Below are 22,107 nucleotides of genomic sequence, written 5' to 3'. Positions count from 1 at the left end.
ACCGAAGACAAGGCAAGGGGGGTATAGCTCAGTGGCAGAGCATTCGACTGCAGATCGAGAGGTCCTCGGTTCAAATCCGGGTGCCCCCTCAGCGTTTTGCCCGCAGTCGCGCCGAAAAAGGGAGAGCCGGCGAGTGTCTTTACCGATGCCGTCGAGCCGGTTTAGCACAAAAAAAAAAAATTCAAACACCGAGGACAAGGCAAGGGGGGTATAGCTCAGTGGCAGAGCATTCGACTGCAGATCGAGAGGTCCTTGGTTCAAATCCGGGTGCCCCCTCAGCGTTTTGCCCGCAGTCGCGCCGAAAAAGGGAGAGCCGGCGAGTGTCTTTACCGATGCCGTCGAGCCGGTTTAGCACAAAAAAAAATAAAAAAAAAATTCAAACACCGAGGACAAGGCAAGGGGGGTATAGCTCAGTGGCAGAGCATTCGACTGCAGATCGAGAGGTCCTTGGTTCAAATCCGGGTGCCCCCTCAGCGTTTTGCCCGCAGTCGCGCCGAAAAAGGGAGAGCCGGCGAGTGTCTTTACCGATGCCGTCGAGCCGGTTTAGCACAAAAAAAAAATAAATAATTCAAACACCGAGGACAAGGCAAGGGGGGTATAGCTCAGTGGCAGAGCATTCGACTGCAGATCGAGAGGTCCTCGGTTCAAATCCGGGTGCCCCCTCAGCGTTTTGCCCGCAGTCGCGCCGAAAAAGGGAGAGCCGGCGAGTGTCTTTACCGATGCCGTCGAGCCGGTTTAGCACAAAAAAAAAAAATAAAAAAATAAAAATTCAAACACCGAGGACAAGGCAAGGGGGGTATAGCTCAGTGGCAGAGCATTCGACTGCAGATCGAGAGGTCCTCGGTTCAAATCCGGGTGCCCCCTCAGCGTTTTGCCCGCAGTCGCGCCGAAAAAGGGAGAGCCGGCGAGTGTCTTTACCGATGCCGTCGAGCCGGTTTAGCACAAAAAAAAAAAAAAAAATTCAAACACCGAGGACAAGGCAAGGGGGGTATAGCTCAGTGGCAGAGCATTCGACTGCAGATCGAGAGGTCCTCGGTTCAAATCCGGGTGCCCCCTCAGCGTTTTGCCCGCAGTCGCGCCGAAAAAGGGAGAGCCGGCGAGTGTCTTTACCGATGCCGTCGAGCCGGTTTAGCACAAAAAAAAAAATAAAAAATAAAAAATTCAAACACCGAGGACAAGGCAAGGGGGGTATAGCTCAGTGGCAGAGCATTCGACTGCAGATCGAGAGGTCCTCGGTTCAAATCCGGGTGCCCCCTCAGCATTTTGCCCGCAGTCGGGCCGAAAAAGGGAGAGCCGGCGAGTGTCTTTACCGATGCCGTCGAGCCGGTTTAGCACAAAAAAAAAAAAAAAAAAAAAATAATTCAAACACCGAGGACAAGGCAAGGGGGGTATCGCGCCGAAAAAGGGAGAGCCGGCGAGTGTCTTTACCGATGCCGTCGAGCCGGTTAAGCACAAAAAAAAACAAAAAAATTCAAACACCAGGGACAAGGCAAGGGGGGTATAGCTCAGTGGCAGAGCATTCGACTGCAGATCGAGAGGTCCTCGGTTCAAATCCGGCTGCCCCCTCAGCGCTTTGCCCGCAGTCGCACCGAAAAAGGGAGAGCCGGCGAGTGTCTTTACCGATGCCGTCGAGCCGGTTAAGAACAAAAAAAAAAAAAAAATTCAAACACCGAGGACAAGGCAAGGGGGGTATAGCTCAGTGGCAGAGCATTCAACTGCAGATCGAGAGGTCCTCGGTTCAAATCCGGGTGCCCCCTCAGCGTTTTGCCCGCAGTCGCGCCGAAAAAGGGAGAGCCGGCGAGTGTCTTTACCGATGCCGTCGAGCCGGTTTAGCACAAAAAAATAAATAAATAAAAAATTCGAACACCGAGGGCAAGGCAAGGGGGGTATAGCTCAGTGGCAGAGCATTCGACTGCAGATCGAGAGGTCCTCAGTTCAAATCCGGGTGCCCCCTCAGCGTTTTGCCCGCAGTCGCGCCGAAAAAGGGAGAGCCGGCGAGTGTCTTTACCGATGCCGTCGAGCCGGTTTAGCACAAAAAAAAAAAAAAAAAATTCAAACACCGAGGACAAGGCAAGGGGGGTATAGCTCAGTGGCAGAGCTTTCGACTGCAGATCGAGAGGTCCTTGGTTCAAATCCGGGTGCCCCCTCAGCGTTTTGCCCGCAGTCGCGCCGAAAAAGGGAGAGCCGGCGAGTGTCTTTACCGATGCCGTCGAGCCGGTTTAGCACAAAAAAAAAAAAAAAAAAAAAAAAAAATTCAAACACCGAGGACAAGGCAAGAGGGGTATAGCTCAGTGGCAGAGCATTCGACTGCAGATCGAGAGGTCCTCGGTTCAAATCCGGGTGCCCCCTCAGCGTTTTGCCCGTAGTCGCGCCGAAAAAGGGAGAGCCGGCGAGTGTCTTTACCGATGCCGTCGAGCCGGTTTAGCACAAAAAAAATAAAAAATTCAAACACCGAGGACAAGGCAAGGGGGGTATAGCTCAGTGGCAGAGCATTCGACTGCAGATCGAGAGGTCCTCGGTTCAAATCCGGGTGCCCCCTCAGCGTTTTGCCCGCAGTCGCGCCGAAAAAGGGAGAGCCGGCGAGTGTCTTTACCGAGGCCGTCGAGCCGGTTTAGCACAAAAAAAAAAAAAAAAAATTCAAACACCGAGGACAAGGCAAGGGGGGTATAGCTCAGTGGCAGAGCATTCGACTGCAGATCGAGAGGTCCTCGGTTCAAATCCGGGTGCCCCCTCAGCGTTTTGCCCGCAGTCGCGCCGAAAAAGGGAGAGCCGGCGAGTGTCTTTACCGATGCCGTCGAGCCGGTTTAGCACAAAAAAAAAAAAAAAAAAAAAAAATTTCAAACACCGAGGACAAGGCAAGGGGGGTATAGCTCAGTGGCAGAGCATTCGACTGCAGATCGAGAGGTCCTCGGTTCAAGTCCGGGTGCCCCCTCAGCGTTTTGCCCGCAGTCGCGCCGAAAAAGGGAGAGCCGGCGAGTGTCTTTACCGATGCCGTCGAGCCGGTTTAGCACAAAAAAAAAAAAAAAAAAAAAAAAAATTCAAACACCGAGGACAAGGCAAGGGGGGTATAGCTCAGTGGCAGAGCATTCGACTGCAGATCGAGAGGTACTCGGTTCAAATCCGGGTGCCCCCTCAGCGTTTTGCCCGCAGTCGCGCCGAAAAAGGGAGAGCCGGCGAGTGTCTTTACCGATGCCGTCGAGCCGGTTTAGCACAAAAAAAAAAAAAATTCAAACACCGAGGACAAGGCAAGGGGGGTATAGCTCAGTGGCAGAGCATTCGACTGCAGATCGAGAGGTCCTCGGTTCATATCCGGGTGCCCCCTCAGCGTTTTGCCCGCAGTCGCGCCGAAAAAGGGAGAGCCGGCGAGTGTCTTTACCGATGCCGTCGAGCCGGTTTAGCACAAAAAAAACAAAAAAAAAAAAAATATTCAAACACCGAGGGCAAGGCAAGGGGGGTATAGCTCAGTGGCAGAGCATTCGACTGCAGATCGAGAGGTCCTCGGTTCAAATCCGGGTGCCCCCTCAGCGTTTTGCCCGCAGTCGCGCCGAAAAAGGGAGAGCCGGCGAGTGTCTTTACCGATGCCGTCGAGCCGGTTTAGCACAAAAAAATAAATAAATAAAAAATTCGAACACCGAGGGCAAGGCAAGGGGGGTATAGCTCAGTGGCAGAGCATTCGACTGCAGATCGAGAGGTCCTCAGTTCAAATCCGGGTGCCCCCTCAGCGTTTTGCCCGCAGTCGCGCCGAAAAAGGGAGAGCCGGCGAGTGTCTTTACCGATGCCGTCGAGCCGGTTTAGCACAAAAAAAAAAAAAAAAAATTCAAACACCGAGGACAAGGCAAGGGGGGTATAGCTCAGTGGCAGAGCTTTCGACTGCAGATCGAGAGGTCCTCGGTTCAAATCCGGGTGCCCCCTCAGCGTTTTGCCCGCAGTCGCGCCGAAAAAGGGAGAGCCGGCGAGTGTCTTTACCGATGCCGTCGAGCCGGTTTAGCACAAAAAAAAAAAAAAAAAAAAAAAAAAATTCAAACACCGAGGACAAGGCAAGGGGGGTATAGCTCAGTGGCAGAGCATTCGACTGCAGATCGAGAGGTCCTCGGTTCAAATCCGGGTGCCCCCTCAGCGTTTTGCCCGTAGTCGCGCCGAAAAAGGGAGAGCCGGCGAGTGTCTTTACCGATGCCGTCGAGCCGGTTTAGCACAAAAAAAATAAAAAATTCAAACACCGAGGACAAGGCAAGGGGGGTATAGCTCAGTGGCAGAGCATTCGACTGCAGATCGAGAGGTCCTCGGTTCAAATCCGGGTGCCCCCTCAGCGTTTTGCCCGCAGTCGCGCCGAAAAAGGGAGAGCCGGCGAGTGTCTTTACCGAGGCCGTCGAGCCGGTTTAGCACAAAAAAAAAAAAAAAAAAATTCAAACACCGAGGACAAGGCAAGGGGGGTATAGCTCAGTGGCAGAGCATTCGACTGCAGATCGAGAGGTCCTCGGTTCAAATCCGGGTGCCCCCTCAGCGTTTTGCCCGCAGTCGCGCCGAAAAAGGGAGAGCCGGCGAGTGTCTTTACCGATGCCGTCGAGCCGGTTTAGCACAAAAAAAAAAAAAAAAAAAAAAAATTTCAAACACCGAGGACAAGGCAAGGGGGGTATAGCTCAGTGGCAGAGCATTCGACTGCAGATCGAGAGGTCCTCGGTTCAAGTCCGGGTGCCCCCTCAGCGTTTTGCCCGCAGTCGCGCCGAAAAAGGGAGAGCCGGCGAGTGTCTTTACCGATGCCGTCGAGCCGGTTTAGCACAAAAAAAAAAAAAAAAAAAAAAAAAATTCAAACACCGAGGACAAGGCAAGGGGGGTATAGCTCAGTGGCAGAGCATTCGACTGCAGATCGAGAGGTACTCGGTTCAAATCCGGGTGCCCCCTCAGCGTTTTGCCCGCAGTCGCGCCGAAAAAGGGAGAGCCGGCGAGTGTCTTTACCGATGCCGTCGAGCCGGTTTAGCACAAAAAAAAAAAAAATTCAAACACCGAGGACAAGGCAAGGGGGGTATAGCTCAGTGGCAGAGCATTCGACTGCAGATCGAGAGGTCCTCGGTTCATATCCGGGTGCCCCCTCAGCGTTTTGCCCGCAGTCGCGCCGAAAAAGGGAGAGCCGGCGAGTGTCTTTACCGATGCCGTCGAGCCGGTTTAGCACAAAAAAAACAAAAAAAAAAAATATTCAAACACCGAGGGCAAGGCAAGGGGGGTATAGCTCAGTGGCAGAGCATTCGACTGCAGATCGAGAGGTCCTCGGTTCAAATCCGGGTGCCCCCTCAGCGTTTTGCCCGCAGTCGCGCCGAAAAAGGGAGAGCCGGCGAGTGTCTTTACCGATGCCGTCGAGCCGGTTTAGCACAAAAAAATAAATAAATAAAAAATTCGAACACCGAGGGCAAGGCAAGGGGGGTATAGCTCAGTGGCAGAGCATTCGACTGCAGATCGAGAGGTCCTCAGTTCAAATCCGGGTGCCCCCTCAGCGTTTTGCCCGCAGTCGCGCCGAAAAAGGGAGAGCCGGCGAGTGTCTTTACCGATGCCGTCGAGCCGGTTTAGCACAAAAAAAAAAAAAAAAAATTCAAACACCGAGGACAAGGCAAGGGGGGTATAGCTCAGTGGCAGAGCTTTCGACTGCAGATCGAGAGGTCCTCGGTTCAAATCCGGGTGCCCCCTCAGCGTTTTGCCCGCAGTCGCGCCGAAAAAGGGAGAGCCGGCGAGTGTCTTTACCGATGCCGTCGAGCCGGTTTAGCACAAAAAAAAAAAAAAAAAAAAAAAAAAATTTCAAACACCGAGGACAAGGCAAGGGGGGTATAGCTCAGTGGCAGAGCATTCGACTGCAGATCGAGAGGTCCTCGGTTCAAATCCGGGTGCCCCCTCAGCGTTTTGCCCGCAGTCGCGCCGAAAAAGGGAGAGCCGGCGAGTGTCTTTACCGATGCCGTCGAGCCGGTTTAGCACAAAAAAAAAAAAAAAAAATTCAAACACCGAGGACAAGGCAAGGGGGGTATAGCTCAGTGGCAGAGCTTTCGACTGCAGATCGAGAGGTCCTCGGTTCAAATCCGGGTGCCCCCTCAGCGTTTTGCCCGCAGTCGCGCCGAAAAAGGGAGAGCCGGCGAGTGTCTTTACCGATGCCGTCGAGCCGGTTTAGCACAAAAAAAAAAAAAAAAAAAAAAAAAAATTTCAAACACCGAGGACAAGGCAAGGGGGGTATAGCTCAGTGGCAGAGCATTCGACTGCAGATCGAGAGGTCCTCGGTTCAAATCCGGGTGCCCCCTCAGCGTTTTGCCCGCAGTCGCGCCGAAAAAGGGAGAGCCGGCGAGTGTCTTTACCGATGCCGTCGAGCCGGTTTAGCACAAAAAAAATAAAAAATTCAAACACTGAGGACAAGGCAAGGGGGGTATAGCTCAGTGGCAGAGCATTCGACTGCAGATCGAGAGGTCCTCGGTTCAAATCCGGGTGCCCCCTCAGCGTTTTGCCCGCAGTCGCGCCGAAAAAGGGAGAGCCGGCGAGTGTCTTTACCGATGCCGTCGAGCCGGTTTAGCACAAAAAAAAATAAAATAAAATTCAAACACCGAGGACAAGGCAAGGGGGGTATAGCTCAGTGGCAGAGCATTCGACTGCAGATCGAGAGGTCCTCGGTTCAAATCCGGGTGCCCCCTCAGCGTTTTGCCCGCAGTCGCGCCGAAAAAGGGAGAGCCGGCGAGTGTCTTTACCGATGCCGTCGAGCCGGTTTAGCACAAAAAAAATAAAAATAAAATTCAAACACCGAGCACAAGGCAAGGGGGGTATAGCTCAGTGGCAGAGCATTCGACTGCAGATCGAGAGGTCCTCGGTTCAAATCCGGGTGCCCCCTCAGCGTTTTGCCCGCAGTCGCGCCGAAAAAGGGAGAGCCGGCGAGTGTCTTTACCGATGCCGTCGAGCCGGTTTAGCACAAAAAAAAAAAAAAAAAAAAAAATTTCAAACACCGAGGACAAGGCAAGGGGGGTATAGCTCAGTGGCAGAGCATTCGACTGCAGATCGAGAGGTCCTCGGTTCAAGTCCGGGTGCCCCCTCAGCATTTTACCCGCAGTCGCGCCGAAAAAGGGAGAGCCGGCGAGTGTCTTTACCGATGCCGTCGAGCCGGTTTAGCACAAAAAAAAAAAAAAAAAAAAAAAAATTCAAACACCGAGGACAAGGCAAGGGGGGTATAGCTCAGTGGCAGAGCATTCGACTGCAGATCGAGAGGTACTCGGTTCAAATCCGGGTGCCCCCTCAGCGTTTTGCCCGCAGTCGCGCCGAAAAAGGGAGAGCCGGCGAGTGTCTTTACCGATGCCGTCGAGCCGGTTTAGCACAAAAAAAAAAAAAATTCAAACACCGAGGACAAGGCAAGGGGGGTATAGCTCAGTGGCAGAGCATTCGACTGCAGATCGAGAGGTCCTCGGTTCATATCCGGGTGCCCCCTCAGCGTTTTGCCCGCAGTCGCGCCGAAAAAGGGAGAGCCGGCGAGTGTCTTTACCGATGCCGTCGAGCCGGTTTAGCACAAAAAAAAAAAAAAAAAATTCAAACACCGAGGACAAGGCAAGGGGGGTATAGCTCAGTGGCAGAGCATTCGACTGCAGATCGAGAGGTCCTCGGTTCAAATCCGGGTGCCCCCTCAGCGTTTTGCCCGCAGTCGCGCCGAAAAAGGGAGAGCCGGCGAGTGTCTTTACCGATGCCGTCGAGCCGGTTTAGCACAAAAAAAAAAAAAAATTCAAACACCGAGGACAAGGCAAGGGGGGTATAGCTCAGTGGCAGAGCATTCGACTGCAGATCAAGAGGTCCTCGGTTCAAATCCGGGTGCCCCCTCAGCGTTTTGCCCGCAGTCGCGCCGAAAAAGGGAGAGCCGGCGAGTGTCTTTACCGATGCCGTCGAGCCGGTTAAGCACAAAAAAAAAAAAAAAAAAAAAAATTCAAACACCGAGGACAAGGCAAGGGGGGTATAGCTCAGTGGCAGAGCATTCGACTGCAGATCGAGAGGTCCTCGGTTCAAATCCGGGTGCCCCTTCAGCGTTTTGCCCGCAGTCGCGCCGAAAAAGGGAGAGCCGGCGAGTGTCTTTACCGATGCCGTCGAGCCGGTTTAGCACAAAAAAAAAAAAATTCAAACACCGAGGACAAGGCAAGGGGGGTATAGCTCAGTGGCAGAGCATTCAACTGCAGATCGAGAGGTCCTCGGTTCAAATCCGGGTGCCCCCTCAGCGTTTTGCCCGCAGTCGCGCCGAAAAAGGGAGAGCCGGCGAGTGTCTTTACCGATGCCGTCGAGCCGGTTTAGCACAAAAAAAAAAAAATTCAAACACCGAGGACAAGGCAAGGGGGGTATAGCTCAGTGGCAGAGCATTCGACTGCAGATCGAGAGGTCCTCGGTTCAAATCCGGGTGCCCCTTCAGCGTTTTGCCCGCAGTCGCGCCGAAAAAGGGAGAGCCGGCGAGTGTCTTTACCGATGCCGTCGAGCCGGTTTAGCACAAAAAAAAAAAAAATTCAAACACCGAGGACAAGGCAAGGGGGGTATAGCTCAGTGGCAGAGCATTCGACTGCAGATCGAGAGGTCCTCGGTTCAAATCCGGGTGCCCCCTCAGCGTTTTGCCCGCAGTCGCGCCGAAAAAGGGAGAGCCGGCGAGTGTCTTTACCGATGCCGTCGAGCCGGTTTAGCACAAAAAATAAAAATAAAAAAAAAAAAATTCAAACACCGAGGACAAGGCAAGGGGGGTATAGCTCAGTGGCAGAGCATTCGACTGCAGATCGAGAGGTCCTCGGTTCAAATCCGGGTGCCCCCTCAGCGTTTTGCCCGCAGTCGCGCCGAAAAAGGGAGAGCCGGCGAGTGTCTTTACCGATGCCGTCGAGCCGGTTTAGCACAAAAAAAAAAAATAAAAAATAAAAATAATTCAAACACCGAGGACAAGGCAAGGGGGGTATAGCTCAGTGGCAGAGCATTCGACTGCAGATCGATAGGTCCTCGGTTCAAATCCGTTTGCCCCCTCAGCGTTTTGCCCGCAGTCGCGCCGAAAAAGGGAGAGCCGGCGAGTGTCTTTACCGATGCCGTCGAGCCGGTTTAGCACAAAAAAAAAAAAAAAATATATAATTCAAACACCGAGGACAAGGCAAGGGGGGTATAGCTCAGTGGCAGAGCATTCGACTGCAGATCGAGAGGTCCTCGGTTCAAATCCGTTTGCCCCCTCAGCGTTTTGCCCGCAGTCGCGCCGAAAAAGGGAGAGCCGGCGAGTGTCTTTACCGATGCCGTCGAGCCGGTTTATCATAAAAAAAAATAAAAAAAAAATAAAAATTCAAACACCGAGGACAAGGCAAGGGGGGTATAGCTCAGTGGCAGAGCATTCGACTGCAGATCGAGAGGTCCTCGGTTCAAATCCGGGTGCCCCCTCAGCGTTTTGCCCGCAATCGCGCCGAAAAAGGGAGAGCCGGCGAGTGTCTTTACCGATGCCGTAGAGCCGGTTTAGCACAAAAAATAAATAAAAATAAAAATAAAATTCAAATACCAAGGACAAGGCAAGGGGGGTATAGCTCAGTGGCAGAGCATTCGACTGCAGATCGAGAGGTCCTCGGTTCAAATCCGGGTGCCCCCTCAGCGTTTTGCCCGCAGTCGCGCCGAAAAAGGGAGAGCCGGCGAGTGTCTTTACCGATGCCGTCGAGCCGGTTTAGCACAAAAAAAAAAATTCAAACACCGAGGACAAGGCAAGGGCGGTATAGCTCAGTGGCAGAGCATTCGACTGCAGATCGAGAGGTCCTCGGTTCAAATCCGGGTGCCCCCTCAGCGTTTTGCCCGCAGTCGCGCCGAAAAAGGGAGAGCCGGCGAGTGTCTTTACCGATGCCGTCGAGCCGGTTTAGCACGAAAAAAAAAAAAAAAAAAAAAAACAATTCAAACACCGAGGACAAGGCAAGGGGGGTATAGCTCAGTGGCAGAGCATTCGACTGCAGATCGAGAGGTCCTCGGTTCAAATCCGGGTGCCCCCTCAGCGTTTTGCCCGCAGTCGCGCCGAAAAAGGGAGAGCCGGCGAGTGTCTTTACCGATGCCGTCGAGCCGGTTTAGCACAAAAAAAAAAAAAAAAAAAAAAAAATTTAAACACCGAGGACAAGGCAAGGGGGGTATAGCTCAGTGGCAGAGCATTCGACTGCAGATTGAGAGGTCCTCGGTTCAAATCCGGGTGCCCCCTCAGCGTTTTGCCCGCAGTCGCGCCGAAAAAGGGAGAGCCGGCGAGTGTCTTTACCGATGCCGTCGAGCCGGTTTAGCACAGAAAAAAAAAAAAAAAAAATTCAAACACCGAGGACAAGGCAAGGGGGGTATAGCTCAGTGGCAGAGCATTCGACTGCAGATCGAGAGGTCCTCGGTTCAAATCCGGGTGCCCCCTCAGCGTTTTGCCCGCAGTTGCGCCGAAAAAGGGAGAGCCGGCGAGTGTCTTTACCGATGCCGTCGAGCCGGTTTAGCACAAAAAAAAAAAAAAAAAAATTCAAACACCGAGGACAAGGCAAGGGGGGTATAGCTCAGTGGCAGAGCATTCGACTGCAGATCGAGAGGTCCTCGGTTCAAATCCGGGTGCCCCCTCAGCGTTTTGCCCGCAGTCGCGCCGAAAAAGGGAGAGCCGGCGAGTGTCTTTACCGATGCCGTCGAGCCGGTTTAGCACAAAAAAAAAAATTCAAACACCGAGGACAAGGCAAGGGCGGTATAGCTCAGTGGCAGAGCATTCGACTGCAGATCGAGAGGTCCTCGGTTCAAATCCGGGTGCCCCCTCAGCGTTTTGCCCGCAGTCGCGCCGAAAAAGGGAGAGCCGGCGAGTGTCTTTACCGATGCCGTCGAGCCGGTTTAGCACGAAAAAAAAAAAAAAAAAAAAAACAATTCAAACACCGAGGACAAGGCAAGGGGGGTATAGCTCAGTGGCAGAGCATTCGACTGCAGATCGAGAGGTCCTCGGTTCAAATCCGGGTGCCCCCTCAGCGTTTTGCCCGCAGTCGCGCCGAAAAAGGGAGAGCCGGCGAGTGTCTTTACCGATGCCGTCGAGCCGGTTTAGCACAAAAAAAAAAAAAAAAAAAAAAAAAATTTAAACACCGAGGACAAGGCAAGGGGGGTATAGCTCAGTGGCAGAGCATTCGACTGCAGATCGAGAGGTCCTCGGTTCAAATCCGGGTGCCCCCTCAGCGTTTTGCCCGCAGTCGCGCCGAAAAAGGGAGAGCCGGCGAGTGTCTTTACCGATGCCGTCGAGCCGGTTTAGCACAGAAAAAAAAAAAAAAAAATTCAAACACCGAGGACAAGGCAAGGGGGGTATAGCTCAGTGGCAGAGCATTCGACTGCAGATCGAGAGGTCCTCGGTTCAAATCCGGGTGCCCCCTCAGCGTTTTGCCCGCAGTCGCGCCGAAAAAGGGAGAGCCGGCGAGTGTCTTTACCGATGCCGTCGAGCCGGTTTAGCACAAAAAAAAAAAAAAAAAAAAATTCAAACACCGAGGACAAGGCAAGGGGGGTATAGCTCAGTGGCAGAGCATTCGACTGCAGATCGAGAGGTCCTCGGTTCAAATCCGGGTGCCCCCTCAGCGTTTTGCCCGCAGTCGCGCCGAAAAAGGGAGAGCCGGCGAGTGTCTTTACCGATGCCGTCGAGCCGGTTTAGCACAAAAAAAAAAAAAAAAAAAAATTCAAACACCGAGGACAAGGCAAGGGGGGTATAGCTCAGTGGCAGAGCATTCGACTGCAGATCGAGAGGTCCTCGGTTCAAATCCGGGTGCCCCCTCAGCGTTTTGCCCGCAGTCGCGCCGAAAAAGGGAGAGCCGGCGAGTGTCTTTACCGATGCCGTCGAGCCGGTTTAGCACAAAAAAATAAATAAAAAAAAATTCAAACACCGAGGACAAGGCAAGGGGGGTATAGCTCAGTGGCAGAGCATTCGACTGCAGATCGAGAGGTCCTCGGTTCAAATCCGGGTGCCCCCTCAGCGTTTTGCCCGCAGTCGCGCCGAAAAAGGGAGAGCCGGCGAGTGTCTTTACCGATGCCGTCGAGCCGGTTTAGCACAAAAAAAAAAATAAAAAAAAATTCAAACACCGAGGACAAGGCAAGGGTGGTATAGCTCAGTGGCAGAGCATTCGACTGCAGATCGAGAGGTCCTCGGTTCAAATCCGGGTGCCCCCTCAGCGTTTTGCCCGCAGTCGCGCCGAAAAAGGGAGAGCCGGCGAGTGTCTTTACCGATGCCGTCGAGCCGGTTTAGCACAAAAAAAAAAAAAAAAATTCAAACACCGAGGACAAGGCAAGGGGGGTATAGCTCAGTGGCAGAGCATTCGACTGCAGATCGAGAGGTCCTCGGTTCAAATCCGGGTGCCCCCTCAGCGTTTTGCCCGCAGTCGCGCCGAAAAAGGGAGAGCCGGCGAGTGTCTTTACCGATGCCGTCGAGCCGGTTTAGCACAAAAAATAAAAATAAAAAATTCAAACACCAAGGACAAGGCAAGGCGGGTATAGCTCAGTGGCAGAGCATTCGACTGCAGATCGAGAGGTCCTCGGTTCAAATCCGGGTGCCCCCTCAGCGTTTTGCCCGCAGTCGCGCCGAAAAAGGGAGAGCCGGCGAGTGTCTTTACCGATGCCGTCGAGCCGGTTTAGCACAAAAAAAAAAAAAAAAAAAATCAAACACCGAGGACAAGGCAAGGGGGTATAGCTCAGTGGCAGAGCATTCGACTGCAGATCGAGAGGTCCTCGGTTCAAATCCGGGTGCCCCCTCAGCGTTTTGCCCGCAGTCGCGCCGAAAAAGGGAGAGCCGGCGAGTGTCTTTACCGATGCCGTCGAGCCGGTTTAGCACAAAAAAAAAAAAAAAAAATTTCAAACACCGAGGACAAGGCAAGGGGGGTATAGCTCAGTGGCAGAGCATTCGACTGCAGATCGAGAGGTCCTCGGTTCAAATCCGGGTGCCCCCTCAGCGTTTTGCCCGCAGTCGCGCCGAAAAAGGGAGAGCCGGCGAGTGTCTTTACCGATGCCGTCGAGCCGGTTTAGCACAAAAAAAATAAAAAATTCAAACACTGAGGACAAGGCAAGGGGGGTATAGCTCAGTGGCAGAGCATTCGACTGCAGATCGAGAGGTCCTCGGTTCAAATCCGGGTGCCCCCTCAGCGTTTTGCCCGCAGTCGCGCCGAAAAAGGGAGAGCCGGCGAGTGTCTTTACCGATGCCGTCGAGCCGGTTTAGCACAAAAAAAAAAAAATAAAATTCAAACACCGAGCACAAGGCAAGGGGGGTATAGCTCAGTGGCAGAGCATTCGACTGCAGATCGAGAGGTCCTCGGTTCAAATCCGGGTGCCCCCTCAGCGTTTTGCCCGCAGTCGCGCCGAAAAAGGGAGAGCCGGCGAGTGTCTTTACCGATGCCGTCGAGCCGGTTTAGCACAAAAAAAAAAAAAAAAAAAAAATATTTCAAACACCGAGGACAAGGCAAGGGGGGTATAGCTCAGTGGCAGAGCATTCGACTGCAGATCGAGAGGTCCTCGGTTCAAGTCCGGGTGCCCCCTCAGCATTTTACCCGCGGTCGCGCCGAAAAAGGGAGAGCCGGCGAGTGTCTTTACCGATGCCGTCGAGCCGGTTTAGCACAAAAAAAAAAAAAAAAAAAAATAATTCAAACACCGAGGACAAGGCAAGGGGGGTATAGCTCAGTGGCAGAGCATTCGACTGCAGATCGAGAGGTACTCGGTTCAAATCCGGGTGCCCCCTCAGCGTTTTGCCCGCAGTCGCGCCGAAAAAGGGAGAGCCGGCGAGTGTCTTTACCGATGCCGTCGAGCCGGTTTAGCACAAAAAAAAAAAAAAATTCAAACACCGAGGACAAGGCAAGGGGGGTATAGCTCAGTGGCAGAGCATTCGACTGCAGATCGAGAGGTCCTCGGTTCATATCCGGGTGCCCCCTCAGCGTTTTGCCCGCAGTCGCGCCGAAAAAGGGAGAGCCGGCGAGTGTCTTTACCGATGCCGTCGAGCCGGTTTAGCACAAAAAAAAAAAAAAAAAAATTCAAACACCGAGGACAAGGCAATGGGGGTATAGCTCAGTGGCAGAGCATTCGACTGCAGATCGGGAGGTCCTCGGTTCAAATCCGGGTGCCCCCTCAGCGTTTTGCCCGCAGTCGCGCCGAAAAAGGGAGAGCCGGCGAGTGTCTTTACCGATGCCGTCGAGCCGGTTTAGCACAAAAAAAAAAAAAAAAAAAAAATTCAAACACCGAGGACAAGGCAAGGGGGGTATAGCTCAGTGGCAGAGCATTCGACTGCAGATCAAGAGGTCCTCGGTTCAAATCCGGGTGCCCCCTCAGCGTTTTGCCCGCAGTCGCGCCGAAAAAGGGAGAGCCGGCGAGTGTCTTTACCGATGCCGTCGAGCCGGTTAAGCACAAAAAAAAAAAAAAAAAAAAATTCAAACACCGAGGACAAGGCAAGGGGGGTATAGCTCAGTGGCAGAGCATTCGACTGCAGATCGAGAGGTCCTCGGTTCAAATCCGGGTGCCCCTTCAGCGTTTTGCCCGCAGTCGCGCCGAAAAAGGGAGAGCCGGCGAGTGTCTTTACCGATGCCGTCGAGCCGGTTTAGCACAAAAAAAAAAAAAATTCAAACACCGAGGACAAGGCAAGGGGGGTATAGCTCAGTGGCAGAGCATTCGACTGCAGATCGAGAGGTCCTCGGTTCAAATCCGGGTGCCCCCTCAGCGTTTTGCCCGCAGTCGCGCCGAAAAAGGGAGAGCCGGCGAGTGTCTTTACCGATGCCGTCGAGCCGGTTTAGCACAAAAAAAATAAATAAAAAAAAAAAAATTCAAACACCGAGGACAAGGCAAGGGGGGTATAGCTCAGTGGCAGAGCATTCGACTGCAGATCGAGAGGTCCTCGGTTCAAATCCGGGTGCCCCCTCAGCGTTTTGCCCGCAGTCGCGCCGAAAAAGGGAGAGCCGGCGAGTGTCTTTACCGATGCCGTCGAGCCGGTTTAGCACAAAAAAAAAAAATAAAAATAAAAAATAATTCAAACACCGAGGACAAGGCAAGGGGGGTATAGCTCAGTGGCAGAGCATTCGACTGCAGATCGAGAGGTCCTCGGTTCAAATCCGTTTGCCCCCTCAGCGTTTTGCCCGCAGTCGCGCCGAAAAAGGGAGAGCCGGCGAGTGTCTTTACCGATGCCGTCGAGCCGGTTTAGCACAAAAAAAAAAAAAATATATATAATTCAAACACCGAGGACAAGGCAAGGGGGGTATAGCTCAGTGGCAGAGCATTCGACTGCAGATCGAGAGGTCCTCGGTTCAAATCCGTTTGCCCCCTCAGCGTTTTGCCCGCAGTCGCGCCGAAAAAGGGAGAGCCGGCGAGTGTCTTTACCGATGCCGTCGAGCCGGTTTAGCACAAAAAAAATAAAAAATAAAAATTCAAACACCGAGGACAAGGCAAGGGGGGTATAGCTCAGTGGCAGAGCATTCGACTGCAGATCAAGAGGTCCTCGGTTCAAATCCGGGTGCCCCCTCAGCGTTTTGCCCGCAGTCGCGCCGAAAAAGGGAGAGCCGGCGAGTGTCTTTACCGATGCCGTCGAGCCGGTTTAGCATAAAAAAAAATAAAAAAAAAAATAAAAATTCAAACACCGAGGACAAGGCAAGGGGGGTATAGCTCAGTGGCAGAGCATTCGACTGCAGATCGAGAGGTCCTCGGTTCAAATCCGGGTGCCCCCTCAGCGTTTTGCCCGCAGTCGCGCCGAAAAAGGGAGAGCCGGCGAGTGTCTTTACCGATGCCGTAGAGCCGGTTTAGCACAAAAAATAAATAAAAATAAAAATAAAATTCAAATACCAAGGACAAGGCAAGGGCGGTATAGCTCAGTGGCAGAGCATTCGACTGCAGATCAAGAGGTCCTCGGTTCAAATCCGGGTGCCCCCTCAGCGTTTTGCCCGCAGTCGCGCCGAAAAAGGGAGAGCCAGCGAGTGTCTTTACCGATGCCGTCGAGCCGGATTAGCACGAAAAAAAAAAAAAAAAAAAAAACAATTCAAACACCGAGGACAAGGCAAGGGGGGTATAGCTCAGTGGCAGAGCATTCGACTGCAGATCGAGAGGTCCTCGGTTCAAATCCGCGTGCCCCCTCAGCGTTTTGCCCGCAGTCGCGCCGAAAAAGGGAGAGCCGGCGAGTGTCTTTACCGATGCCGTCGAGCCGGTTTAGCACAAAAAAAAAAAAAAAAAATTTAAACACCGAGGACAAGGCAAGGGGGGTATAGCTCAGTGGCAGAGCATTCGACTGCAGATCGAGAGGTCCTCGGTTCAAATCCGGGTGCCCCCTCAGCGTTTTGCCCGCAGTCGCGCCGAAAAAGGGAGAGCCGGCGAGTGTCTTTACCGATGCCGTCGAGCCGGTTTAGCACAGAAAAAAAAAAAAAAAATTCAAACACCGAGGACAAGGCAAGGGGGGTATAGCTCAGTGGCAGAGCATTCGACTGCAGATCGAGAGGTCCTCGGTTCAAATCCGGGTGCCCCCTCAGCGTTTTGCCCGCAGTTGCGCCGAAAAAGGGAGAGCCGGCGAGTGTCTTTACCGATGCCGTCGAGCCGGTTTAGCACAAAAAAAAAAAAAAAAAAAAATTCAAACACCGAGGACAAGGCAAGGGGGGTATAGCTCAGTGGCAGAGCATTCGACTGCAGATCGAGAGGTCCTCGGTTCAAATCCGGGTGCCCCCTCAGCGTTTTGCCCGCAGTCGCGCCGAAAAAGGGAGAGCCGGCGAGTGTCTTTACCGATGCCGTCGAGCTGGTTTAGCACAAAAAAAAAAATTCAAACACCGAGGACAAGGCAAGGGCGGTATAGCTCAGTGGCAGAGCATTCGACTGCAGATCGAGAGGTCCTCGGTTCAAATCCGGGTGCCCCCTCAGCGTTTTGCCCGCAGTCGCGCCGAAAAAGGGAGAGCCGGCGAGTGTCTTTACCGATGCCGTCGAGCCGGTTTAGCACGAAAAAAAAAAAAAAAAAAAAACAATTCAAACACCGAGGACAAGGCAAGGGGGGTATAGCTCAGTGGCAGAGCATTCGACTGCAGATCGAGAGGTCCTCGGTTCAAATCCGGGTGCCCCCTCAGCGTTTTGCCCGCAGTCGCGCCGAAAAAGGGAGAGCCGGCGAGTGTCTTTACCGATGCCGTCGAGCCGGTTTAGCACAAAAAAAAAAAAAAATTCAAACACCGAGGACAAGGCAAGGGGGGTATAGCTCAGTGGCAGAGCATTCGACTGCAGATCGAGAGGTCCTCGGTTCAAATCCGGGTGCCCCCTCAGCGTTTTGCCCGCAGTCGCGCCGAAAAAGGGAGAGCCGGCGAGTGTCTTTACCGATGCCGTCGAGCCGGTTTAGCACAAAAAATAAAAATAAAAAATTCAAACACCGAGAACAAGGCAAGGCGGGTATAGCTCAGTGGCAGAGCATTCGACTGCAGATCGAGAGGTCCTCGGTTCAAATCCGGGTGCCCCCTCAGCGTTTTGCCCGCAGTCGCGCCGAAAAAGGGAGAGCCGGCGAGTGTCTTTACCGATGCCGTCGAGCCGGTTTAGCACAAAAAAAAAAAAAAAAAAAAAAATCAAACACCGAGGACAAGGCAAGGGGGTATAGCTCAGTGGCAGAGCATTCGACTGCAGATCGAGAGGTCCTCGGTTCAAATCCGGGTGCCCCCTCAGCGTTTTGCCCGCAGTCGCGCCGAAAAAGGGAGAGCCGGCGAGTGTCTTTACCGATGCCGTTGAGCCGGTTTAGCACAAAAAAAAAAAAAAAAAAAAAAAATTCAAACACCGAGGACAAGGCAAGGGGGGTATAGCTCAGTGGCAGAGCATTCGACTGCAGATCGAGAGGTCCTCGGTTCAAATCCGGGTGCCCCCTCAGCGTTTTGCCCGCAGTCGCGCCGAAAAAGGGAGAGCCGGCGAGTGTCTTTACCGATGCCGTCGAGCCGGTTTAGCACAAAAAAAAAATAAAAAATTCAAACACCGAGTACAAGGCAAGGGGGGTATAGCTCAGTGGCAGAGCATTCGACTGCAGATCGAGAGGTCCTCGGTTCAAATCCGGGTGCCCCCTCAGCGTTTTGCCCGCAGTCGCGCCGAAAAAGAGAGAGCCGGCGAGTGTCTTTACCGATGCCGTCGAGCCGGTTTAGCACAAAAAAAAAATAAAAAAAAAAAATTCAAACACCGAGGACAAGGCAAGGGGGGTATAGCTCAGTGGCAGAGCATTCGACTGCAGATCGAGAGGTCCTCGGTTCAAATCCGGGTGCCCCCTCAGCGTTTTGCCCGCAGTCGCGCCGAAAAAGGGAGAGCCGGCGAGTGTCTTTACCGATGCCGTCGAGCCGATTTAGCACAAAAAAAAAAAAATTCAAACACCGAGGACAAGGCAAGGGGGGTATAGCTCAGTGGCAGAGCATTCGACTGCAGATCGAGAGGTCCTCGGTTCAAATCCGGGTGCCCCCTCAGCGTTTTGCCCGCAGTCGCGCCGAAAAAGGGAGAGCCGGCGAGTGTCTTTACCGATGCCGTCGAGCCGGTTTAGCACAAAAAAAAAAAAAAAAAAAAAAATTCAAACACCGAGGACAAGGCAAGGCGGGTATAGTTCAGTGGCAGAGCATTCGACTGCAGATCGAGAGGTCCTGGGTTCAAATCCGGGTGCCCCCTCAGCGTTTTGCCCGCAGTCGCGCCGAAAAAGGGAGAGCCGGCGAGTGTCTTTACCGATGCCGTCGAGCCGGTTTAGCACAAAAAAAAAAAAAAAAAAAAATTCAAACACCGAGGACAAGGCAAGGGGGGTATAGCTCAGTGGCAGAGCATTCGACTGCAGATCGAGAGGTCCTCGGTTCAAATCCGGGTGCCCCCTCAGCGTTTTGCCCGCAGTCGCGCCGAAAAAGGGAGAGCCGGCGAGTGTCTTTACCGATGCCGTCGAGCCGGTTTAGCACAAAAAAAAAAAAATAAAAAAAAAATTTCAAACACCGAGGACAAGGCAAGGGGGGTATAGCTCAGTGGCAGAGCATTCGACTGCAGATCGAGAGGTCCTCGGTTCAAATCCGGGTGCCCCCTCAGCGTTTTGCCCGCAGTCGCAACGAAAAAGGGAGAGCCGGCGAGTGTCTTTACCGATGCCGTCGAGCCGGGTTAGCACAAAAAAAAAAAAAAAAAAATTCAAACACCGAGGACAAGGCAAGGGGGGTATAGATCAGTGGCAGAGCATTCGACTGCAGATCGAGAGGTCCTCGGTTCAAATCCGGGTGCCCCCTCAGCGTTTTGCCTGCAGTCGCGCCGAAAAAGGGAGAGCCGGCGAGTGTCTTTACCGATGCCGTCGAGCCGGTTTAGCACAAAAAAAAAAAAAAATAATTCAAACACCGAGGACAAGGCAAGGGGGGTATAGCTCAGTGGCAGAGCATTCGACTGCAGATCGAGAGGTCCTCGGTTCAAATCCGGGTGCCCCCTCAGCGTTTTGCCCGCAGTCGCGCCGAAAAAGGGAGAGCCGGCGAGTGTCTTTACCGATGCCGTCGAGCCGGTTTAGCACAAAAAAAAATAAAAAATTCAAACACCGAGGACAAGGCAAGGGGGGTATAGCTCAGTGGCAGAGCATTCGACTGCAGATCGAGAGGTCCTCGGTTCAAATCCGGGTGCCCCCTCAGCGTTTTGCCCGCAGTCGCGCCGAAAAAGGGAGAGCCGGCGAGTGTCTTTACCGATGCCGTCGAGCCGGTTTAGCACAAAAAAAAAAAAAATTCAAACACCGAGGACAAGGCAAGGTGGGTATAGCTCAGTGGCAGAGCATTCGACTGCAGATCGAGAGGTCCTCGGTTCAAATCCGGGTGCCCCCTCAGCGTTTTGCCCGCAGTCGCGCCGAAAAAGGGAGAGCCGGCGAGTGTCTTTACAGATGCCGTCGAGCCGGTTTAGCACAAAAAAAAAAAAATTCAAACACCGAGGACAAGGCAAGGTGGGTATAGCTCAGTGGCAGAGCATTCGACTGCAGATCGAGAGGTCCTCGGTTCAAATCCGGGTGCCCCCTCAGCGTTTTGCCCACAGTCGCGCCGAAAAAGGGAGAGCTGGCGAGTGTCTTTACCGATGCCATCGAGCCGGTTTAGCACAAAAAAAAAAAAAAAAAAATTCAAACACCGAGGACAAGGCAAGGGGGGTATAGCTCAGTGGCAGAGCATTCGACTGCAGATCGAGAGGTCCTCGGTTCAAATCCGGGTGCCCCCTCAGCGTTTTGCCCGCAGTCGCGCCGAAAAAGGGAGAGCCGGCGAGTGTCTTTACCGATGCCGTCGAGCCGGTTTAGCACAAAAAAAAATAAAAATTCAAACACCGAGGACAAGGCAAGGGGGGTATAGCTCAGTGGCAGAGGGGTATAGCTCAGTGGCAGAGCATTCGACTGCAGATCGAGAGGTCCTCGGTTCAAATCCGGGTGCCCCCTCAGCGTTTTGCCCGCAGTCGCGCCGAAAAAGGGAGAGCCGGCGAGTGTCTTTACCGATGCCGTCGAGCCGGTTTAGCACAAAAAAAAAAAAAAAAAAATTCAAACACCGAGGACAAGGCAAGGGGGGTATAGCTCAGTGGCAGAGCATTCGACTGCAGATCGAGAGGTCCTCGGTTCAACTCCGGGTGCCCCCTCAGCGCTTTGCCCGCAGTCGCGCCGAAAAAGGGAGAGCCGGCGAGTGTCTTTACCGATGCCGTCAAGCCGGTTTAGCACAAAAAAAAAAAAAAAAAAAAAAATCAAACACCGAGGACAAGGCAAGGGGGTATAGCTCAGTGGCAGAGCATTCGACTGCAGATCGAGAGGTCCTCGGTTCAAATCCGGGTGCCCCCTCAGCGCTTTGCCCGCAGTCGCGCCGAAAAAGGGAGAGCCGGCGAGTGTCTTTACCGATGCCGTCGAGCCGGTTTAGCACAAAAAAAAAAAAAATTTCAAACACCGAGGACAAGGCAAGGGGGGTATAGCTCAGTGGCAGAGCAATCGACTGCAGATCGAGAGGTCCTCGATTCTAATCCGGGTGCCCCCTCAGCGTTTTGCCCGCAGTCGCGCCGAAAAATGGAGAGCCGGCGAGTGTCTTTACCGATGCCGTCGAGCCGGTTTAGCACAACAAAAAAAAAAAAAAAAAATTCAAACACCGAGGACAAGGCAAGGGGGGTATAGCTCAGTGGCAGAGCATTCGACTGCAGATCGAGAGGTCCTCGGTTCAAATCCGGGTGCCCCCTCAGCGTTTTGCCCGCAGTCGCGCCGAAAAAGGGAGAGCCGGCGAGTGTCTTTACCGATGCCGTCGAGCCGGTTTAGCACAAAAAAAAAAAAAATTCAAACACCGAGGACAAGGCAAGGGGGGTATAGCTCAGTGGCAGAGCATTCGACTGCAGATCGAGAGGTCCTCGGTTCAAATCCGGGTGCCCCCTCAGCGTTTTGCCCGCAGTCGCGCCGAAAAAGGGAGAGCCGGCGAGTGTCTTTACCGATGCCGTCGAGCCGGTTTAGCACAAAAAAAAAAAAAAAAATTCAAACACCGAGTACAAGGCAAGGGGGGTATAGCTCAGTGGCAGAGCATTCGACTGCAGATCGAGAGGTCCTCGGTTCAAATCCGGGTGCCCCCTCAGCGTTTTGCCCGCAGTCGCGCCGAAAAAGGGAGAGCCGGCGAGTGTCTTTACCGATGCCGTCGAGCCGGTTTAGCCCAAAAAAAAAAAAAAAAATAATTCAAACACCGAGGACAAGGCAAGGGGGGTATAGCTCAGTGGCAGAGCATTCGACTGCAGATCGAGAGGTCCTCGGTTCAAATCCGGGTGCCCCCTCAGCGTTTTGCCCGCAGTCGCGCCGAAAAAGGGAGAGCCGGCGAGTGTCTTTACCGATGCCGTCGAGCCGGTTTAGCACAAAAAAAAAAAAAAAAATTCAAACACCAAGGACAAGGCAAGGGGGGTATAGCTCAGTGGCAGAGCATTCGACTGCAGATCGAGAGGTCCTCGGTTCAAATCCGGGTGCCCCCTCAGCGTTTTGCCCGCAGTCGCGCCGAAAAAGGGAGAGCCGGCGAGTGTCTTTACCGATGCCGTCGAGCCGGTTTAGCACAAAAAAAAAAAAAAAAATTCAAACACCGAGTACAAGGCAAGGGGGGTATAGCTCAGTGGCAGAGCATTCGACTGCAGATCGAGAGGTCCTCGGTTCAAATCCGGGTGCCCCCTCAGCGTTTTGCCCGCAGTCGCGCCAAAAAAGAG

General features: G+C 53.1%; 61 non-coding genes across 61 annotated transcripts; all 61 read left to right on the top strand.

Moving 5' to 3' along the window:
* Positions 1-17: 17 nt before the first annotated feature.
* On the top strand, positions 18-89 carry TRNAC-GCA (transfer RNA cysteine (anticodon GCA)). Its single transcript has one exon. It is a non-coding gene; the product is annotated as a tRNA-Cys (tRNA).
* A 502-nt stretch (positions 90-591) lies between these two features.
* Positions 592-663, top strand: TRNAC-GCA (transfer RNA cysteine (anticodon GCA)). Its single transcript has one exon. It is a non-coding gene; the product is annotated as a tRNA-Cys (tRNA).
* A 129-nt stretch (positions 664-792) lies between these two features.
* TRNAC-GCA (transfer RNA cysteine (anticodon GCA)) lies at positions 793-864 on the top strand. The gene has a single exon. It is a non-coding gene; the product is annotated as a tRNA-Cys (tRNA).
* A 120-nt stretch (positions 865-984) lies between these two features.
* On the top strand, positions 985-1,056 carry TRNAC-GCA (transfer RNA cysteine (anticodon GCA)). Its single transcript has one exon. It is a non-coding gene; the product is annotated as a tRNA-Cys (tRNA).
* Positions 1,057-1,184: 128 nt separating this feature from the next.
* Positions 1,185-1,256, top strand: TRNAC-GCA (transfer RNA cysteine (anticodon GCA)). The gene has a single exon. It is a non-coding gene; the product is annotated as a tRNA-Cys (tRNA).
* Positions 1,257-2,467: 1,211 nt separating this feature from the next.
* Positions 2,468-2,539, top strand: TRNAC-GCA (transfer RNA cysteine (anticodon GCA)). Its single transcript has one exon. It is a non-coding gene; the product is annotated as a tRNA-Cys (tRNA).
* A 121-nt stretch (positions 2,540-2,660) lies between these two features.
* Positions 2,661-2,732, top strand: TRNAC-GCA (transfer RNA cysteine (anticodon GCA)). Its single transcript has one exon. It is a non-coding gene; the product is annotated as a tRNA-Cys (tRNA).
* A 718-nt stretch (positions 2,733-3,450) lies between these two features.
* TRNAC-GCA (transfer RNA cysteine (anticodon GCA)) lies at positions 3,451-3,522 on the top strand. The gene has a single exon. It is a non-coding gene; the product is annotated as a tRNA-Cys (tRNA).
* A 520-nt stretch (positions 3,523-4,042) lies between these two features.
* TRNAC-GCA (transfer RNA cysteine (anticodon GCA)) lies at positions 4,043-4,114 on the top strand. Its single transcript has one exon. It is a non-coding gene; the product is annotated as a tRNA-Cys (tRNA).
* A 118-nt stretch (positions 4,115-4,232) lies between these two features.
* Positions 4,233-4,304, top strand: TRNAC-GCA (transfer RNA cysteine (anticodon GCA)). The gene has a single exon. It is a non-coding gene; the product is annotated as a tRNA-Cys (tRNA).
* A 122-nt stretch (positions 4,305-4,426) lies between these two features.
* On the top strand, positions 4,427-4,498 carry TRNAC-GCA (transfer RNA cysteine (anticodon GCA)). The gene has a single exon. It is a non-coding gene; the product is annotated as a tRNA-Cys (tRNA).
* A 716-nt stretch (positions 4,499-5,214) lies between these two features.
* On the top strand, positions 5,215-5,286 carry TRNAC-GCA (transfer RNA cysteine (anticodon GCA)). Its single transcript has one exon. It is a non-coding gene; the product is annotated as a tRNA-Cys (tRNA).
* A 521-nt stretch (positions 5,287-5,807) lies between these two features.
* TRNAC-GCA (transfer RNA cysteine (anticodon GCA)) lies at positions 5,808-5,879 on the top strand. The gene has a single exon. It is a non-coding gene; the product is annotated as a tRNA-Cys (tRNA).
* Positions 5,880-6,203: 324 nt separating this feature from the next.
* TRNAC-GCA (transfer RNA cysteine (anticodon GCA)) lies at positions 6,204-6,275 on the top strand. Its single transcript has one exon. It is a non-coding gene; the product is annotated as a tRNA-Cys (tRNA).
* Positions 6,276-6,393: 118 nt separating this feature from the next.
* TRNAC-GCA (transfer RNA cysteine (anticodon GCA)) lies at positions 6,394-6,465 on the top strand. The gene has a single exon. It is a non-coding gene; the product is annotated as a tRNA-Cys (tRNA).
* A 122-nt stretch (positions 6,466-6,587) lies between these two features.
* Positions 6,588-6,659, top strand: TRNAC-GCA (transfer RNA cysteine (anticodon GCA)). The gene has a single exon. It is a non-coding gene; the product is annotated as a tRNA-Cys (tRNA).
* A 122-nt stretch (positions 6,660-6,781) lies between these two features.
* On the top strand, positions 6,782-6,853 carry TRNAC-GCA (transfer RNA cysteine (anticodon GCA)). Its single transcript has one exon. It is a non-coding gene; the product is annotated as a tRNA-Cys (tRNA).
* Positions 6,854-7,562: 709 nt separating this feature from the next.
* On the top strand, positions 7,563-7,634 carry TRNAC-GCA (transfer RNA cysteine (anticodon GCA)). The gene has a single exon. It is a non-coding gene; the product is annotated as a tRNA-Cys (tRNA).
* An 881-nt stretch (positions 7,635-8,515) lies between these two features.
* On the top strand, positions 8,516-8,587 carry TRNAC-GCA (transfer RNA cysteine (anticodon GCA)). The gene has a single exon. It is a non-coding gene; the product is annotated as a tRNA-Cys (tRNA).
* Positions 8,588-8,716: 129 nt separating this feature from the next.
* Positions 8,717-8,788, top strand: TRNAC-GCA (transfer RNA cysteine (anticodon GCA)). The gene has a single exon. It is a non-coding gene; the product is annotated as a tRNA-Cys (tRNA).
* Positions 8,789-9,318: 530 nt separating this feature from the next.
* Positions 9,319-9,390, top strand: TRNAC-GCA (transfer RNA cysteine (anticodon GCA)). Its single transcript has one exon. It is a non-coding gene; the product is annotated as a tRNA-Cys (tRNA).
* Positions 9,391-9,520: 130 nt separating this feature from the next.
* Positions 9,521-9,592, top strand: TRNAC-GCA (transfer RNA cysteine (anticodon GCA)). The gene has a single exon. It is a non-coding gene; the product is annotated as a tRNA-Cys (tRNA).
* A 316-nt stretch (positions 9,593-9,908) lies between these two features.
* Positions 9,909-9,980, top strand: TRNAC-GCA (transfer RNA cysteine (anticodon GCA)). Its single transcript has one exon. It is a non-coding gene; the product is annotated as a tRNA-Cys (tRNA).
* A 323-nt stretch (positions 9,981-10,303) lies between these two features.
* TRNAC-GCA (transfer RNA cysteine (anticodon GCA)) lies at positions 10,304-10,375 on the top strand. The gene has a single exon. It is a non-coding gene; the product is annotated as a tRNA-Cys (tRNA).
* Positions 10,376-10,497: 122 nt separating this feature from the next.
* TRNAC-GCA (transfer RNA cysteine (anticodon GCA)) lies at positions 10,498-10,569 on the top strand. Its single transcript has one exon. It is a non-coding gene; the product is annotated as a tRNA-Cys (tRNA).
* Positions 10,570-10,884: 315 nt separating this feature from the next.
* On the top strand, positions 10,885-10,956 carry TRNAC-GCA (transfer RNA cysteine (anticodon GCA)). Its single transcript has one exon. It is a non-coding gene; the product is annotated as a tRNA-Cys (tRNA).
* A 129-nt stretch (positions 10,957-11,085) lies between these two features.
* TRNAC-GCA (transfer RNA cysteine (anticodon GCA)) lies at positions 11,086-11,157 on the top strand. Its single transcript has one exon. It is a non-coding gene; the product is annotated as a tRNA-Cys (tRNA).
* Positions 11,158-11,279: 122 nt separating this feature from the next.
* TRNAC-GCA (transfer RNA cysteine (anticodon GCA)) lies at positions 11,280-11,351 on the top strand. The gene has a single exon. It is a non-coding gene; the product is annotated as a tRNA-Cys (tRNA).
* Positions 11,352-11,475: 124 nt separating this feature from the next.
* TRNAC-GCA (transfer RNA cysteine (anticodon GCA)) lies at positions 11,476-11,547 on the top strand. Its single transcript has one exon. It is a non-coding gene; the product is annotated as a tRNA-Cys (tRNA).
* A 124-nt stretch (positions 11,548-11,671) lies between these two features.
* TRNAC-GCA (transfer RNA cysteine (anticodon GCA)) lies at positions 11,672-11,743 on the top strand. Its single transcript has one exon. It is a non-coding gene; the product is annotated as a tRNA-Cys (tRNA).
* A 124-nt stretch (positions 11,744-11,867) lies between these two features.
* TRNAC-GCA (transfer RNA cysteine (anticodon GCA)) lies at positions 11,868-11,939 on the top strand. Its single transcript has one exon. It is a non-coding gene; the product is annotated as a tRNA-Cys (tRNA).
* Positions 11,940-12,255: 316 nt separating this feature from the next.
* On the top strand, positions 12,256-12,327 carry TRNAC-GCA (transfer RNA cysteine (anticodon GCA)). Its single transcript has one exon. It is a non-coding gene; the product is annotated as a tRNA-Cys (tRNA).
* Positions 12,328-12,642: 315 nt separating this feature from the next.
* TRNAC-GCA (transfer RNA cysteine (anticodon GCA)) lies at positions 12,643-12,714 on the top strand. Its single transcript has one exon. It is a non-coding gene; the product is annotated as a tRNA-Cys (tRNA).
* Positions 12,715-12,836: 122 nt separating this feature from the next.
* TRNAC-GCA (transfer RNA cysteine (anticodon GCA)) lies at positions 12,837-12,908 on the top strand. Its single transcript has one exon. It is a non-coding gene; the product is annotated as a tRNA-Cys (tRNA).
* A 118-nt stretch (positions 12,909-13,026) lies between these two features.
* TRNAC-GCA (transfer RNA cysteine (anticodon GCA)) lies at positions 13,027-13,098 on the top strand. Its single transcript has one exon. It is a non-coding gene; the product is annotated as a tRNA-Cys (tRNA).
* Positions 13,099-13,219: 121 nt separating this feature from the next.
* On the top strand, positions 13,220-13,291 carry TRNAC-GCA (transfer RNA cysteine (anticodon GCA)). The gene has a single exon. It is a non-coding gene; the product is annotated as a tRNA-Cys (tRNA).
* A 1,293-nt stretch (positions 13,292-14,584) lies between these two features.
* Positions 14,585-14,656, top strand: TRNAC-GCA (transfer RNA cysteine (anticodon GCA)). Its single transcript has one exon. It is a non-coding gene; the product is annotated as a tRNA-Cys (tRNA).
* A 129-nt stretch (positions 14,657-14,785) lies between these two features.
* Positions 14,786-14,857, top strand: TRNAC-GCA (transfer RNA cysteine (anticodon GCA)). Its single transcript has one exon. It is a non-coding gene; the product is annotated as a tRNA-Cys (tRNA).
* Positions 14,858-15,584: 727 nt separating this feature from the next.
* TRNAC-GCA (transfer RNA cysteine (anticodon GCA)) lies at positions 15,585-15,656 on the top strand. The gene has a single exon. It is a non-coding gene; the product is annotated as a tRNA-Cys (tRNA).
* A 524-nt stretch (positions 15,657-16,180) lies between these two features.
* TRNAC-GCA (transfer RNA cysteine (anticodon GCA)) lies at positions 16,181-16,252 on the top strand. The gene has a single exon. It is a non-coding gene; the product is annotated as a tRNA-Cys (tRNA).
* A 121-nt stretch (positions 16,253-16,373) lies between these two features.
* On the top strand, positions 16,374-16,445 carry TRNAC-GCA (transfer RNA cysteine (anticodon GCA)). The gene has a single exon. It is a non-coding gene; the product is annotated as a tRNA-Cys (tRNA).
* A 124-nt stretch (positions 16,446-16,569) lies between these two features.
* On the top strand, positions 16,570-16,641 carry TRNAC-GCA (transfer RNA cysteine (anticodon GCA)). Its single transcript has one exon. It is a non-coding gene; the product is annotated as a tRNA-Cys (tRNA).
* Positions 16,642-16,955: 314 nt separating this feature from the next.
* On the top strand, positions 16,956-17,027 carry TRNAC-GCA (transfer RNA cysteine (anticodon GCA)). The gene has a single exon. It is a non-coding gene; the product is annotated as a tRNA-Cys (tRNA).
* Positions 17,028-17,145: 118 nt separating this feature from the next.
* Positions 17,146-17,217, top strand: TRNAC-GCA (transfer RNA cysteine (anticodon GCA)). Its single transcript has one exon. It is a non-coding gene; the product is annotated as a tRNA-Cys (tRNA).
* Positions 17,218-17,535: 318 nt separating this feature from the next.
* Positions 17,536-17,607, top strand: TRNAC-GCA (transfer RNA cysteine (anticodon GCA)). The gene has a single exon. It is a non-coding gene; the product is annotated as a tRNA-Cys (tRNA).
* A 127-nt stretch (positions 17,608-17,734) lies between these two features.
* On the top strand, positions 17,735-17,806 carry TRNAC-GCA (transfer RNA cysteine (anticodon GCA)). The gene has a single exon. It is a non-coding gene; the product is annotated as a tRNA-Cys (tRNA).
* A 120-nt stretch (positions 17,807-17,926) lies between these two features.
* Positions 17,927-17,998, top strand: TRNAC-GCA (transfer RNA cysteine (anticodon GCA)). Its single transcript has one exon. It is a non-coding gene; the product is annotated as a tRNA-Cys (tRNA).
* A 126-nt stretch (positions 17,999-18,124) lies between these two features.
* On the top strand, positions 18,125-18,196 carry TRNAC-GCA (transfer RNA cysteine (anticodon GCA)). Its single transcript has one exon. It is a non-coding gene; the product is annotated as a tRNA-Cys (tRNA).
* A 116-nt stretch (positions 18,197-18,312) lies between these two features.
* On the top strand, positions 18,313-18,384 carry TRNAC-GCA (transfer RNA cysteine (anticodon GCA)). Its single transcript has one exon. It is a non-coding gene; the product is annotated as a tRNA-Cys (tRNA).
* Positions 18,385-18,706: 322 nt separating this feature from the next.
* On the top strand, positions 18,707-18,778 carry TRNAC-GCA (transfer RNA cysteine (anticodon GCA)). Its single transcript has one exon. It is a non-coding gene; the product is annotated as a tRNA-Cys (tRNA).
* A 128-nt stretch (positions 18,779-18,906) lies between these two features.
* TRNAC-GCA (transfer RNA cysteine (anticodon GCA)) lies at positions 18,907-18,978 on the top strand. Its single transcript has one exon. It is a non-coding gene; the product is annotated as a tRNA-Cys (tRNA).
* A 315-nt stretch (positions 18,979-19,293) lies between these two features.
* Positions 19,294-19,365, top strand: TRNAC-GCA (transfer RNA cysteine (anticodon GCA)). The gene has a single exon. It is a non-coding gene; the product is annotated as a tRNA-Cys (tRNA).
* Positions 19,366-19,484: 119 nt separating this feature from the next.
* TRNAC-GCA (transfer RNA cysteine (anticodon GCA)) lies at positions 19,485-19,556 on the top strand. The gene has a single exon. It is a non-coding gene; the product is annotated as a tRNA-Cys (tRNA).
* Positions 19,557-20,055: 499 nt separating this feature from the next.
* Positions 20,056-20,127, top strand: TRNAC-GCA (transfer RNA cysteine (anticodon GCA)). Its single transcript has one exon. It is a non-coding gene; the product is annotated as a tRNA-Cys (tRNA).
* Positions 20,128-20,656: 529 nt separating this feature from the next.
* On the top strand, positions 20,657-20,728 carry TRNAC-GCA (transfer RNA cysteine (anticodon GCA)). The gene has a single exon. It is a non-coding gene; the product is annotated as a tRNA-Cys (tRNA).
* Positions 20,729-21,042: 314 nt separating this feature from the next.
* Positions 21,043-21,114, top strand: TRNAC-GCA (transfer RNA cysteine (anticodon GCA)). The gene has a single exon. It is a non-coding gene; the product is annotated as a tRNA-Cys (tRNA).
* A 117-nt stretch (positions 21,115-21,231) lies between these two features.
* Positions 21,232-21,303, top strand: TRNAC-GCA (transfer RNA cysteine (anticodon GCA)). The gene has a single exon. It is a non-coding gene; the product is annotated as a tRNA-Cys (tRNA).
* Positions 21,304-21,423: 120 nt separating this feature from the next.
* TRNAC-GCA (transfer RNA cysteine (anticodon GCA)) lies at positions 21,424-21,495 on the top strand. The gene has a single exon. It is a non-coding gene; the product is annotated as a tRNA-Cys (tRNA).
* Positions 21,496-21,618: 123 nt separating this feature from the next.
* On the top strand, positions 21,619-21,690 carry TRNAC-GCA (transfer RNA cysteine (anticodon GCA)). Its single transcript has one exon. It is a non-coding gene; the product is annotated as a tRNA-Cys (tRNA).
* Positions 21,691-21,810: 120 nt separating this feature from the next.
* On the top strand, positions 21,811-21,882 carry TRNAC-GCA (transfer RNA cysteine (anticodon GCA)). Its single transcript has one exon. It is a non-coding gene; the product is annotated as a tRNA-Cys (tRNA).
* Positions 21,883-22,002: 120 nt separating this feature from the next.
* On the top strand, positions 22,003-22,074 carry TRNAC-GCA (transfer RNA cysteine (anticodon GCA)). Its single transcript has one exon. It is a non-coding gene; the product is annotated as a tRNA-Cys (tRNA).
* The last annotated feature ends 33 nt before the right edge of the window (positions 22,075-22,107 follow it).

The sequence above is a fragment of the Lithobates pipiens genome, unplaced genomic scaffold (assembly GCF_037356315.1).
Source record: "Lithobates pipiens isolate NorthernLeopardFrog02 unplaced genomic scaffold, aLitPip1_a1.2 Scaffold_22, whole genome shotgun sequence".
NCBI lineage: Eukaryota > Metazoa > Chordata > Amphibia > Anura > Ranidae > Lithobates > Lithobates pipiens.
The sequence above is the reverse complement of the archived record's forward strand: the minus strand, read 5'-3'. Positions and strand labels throughout refer to the sequence as shown.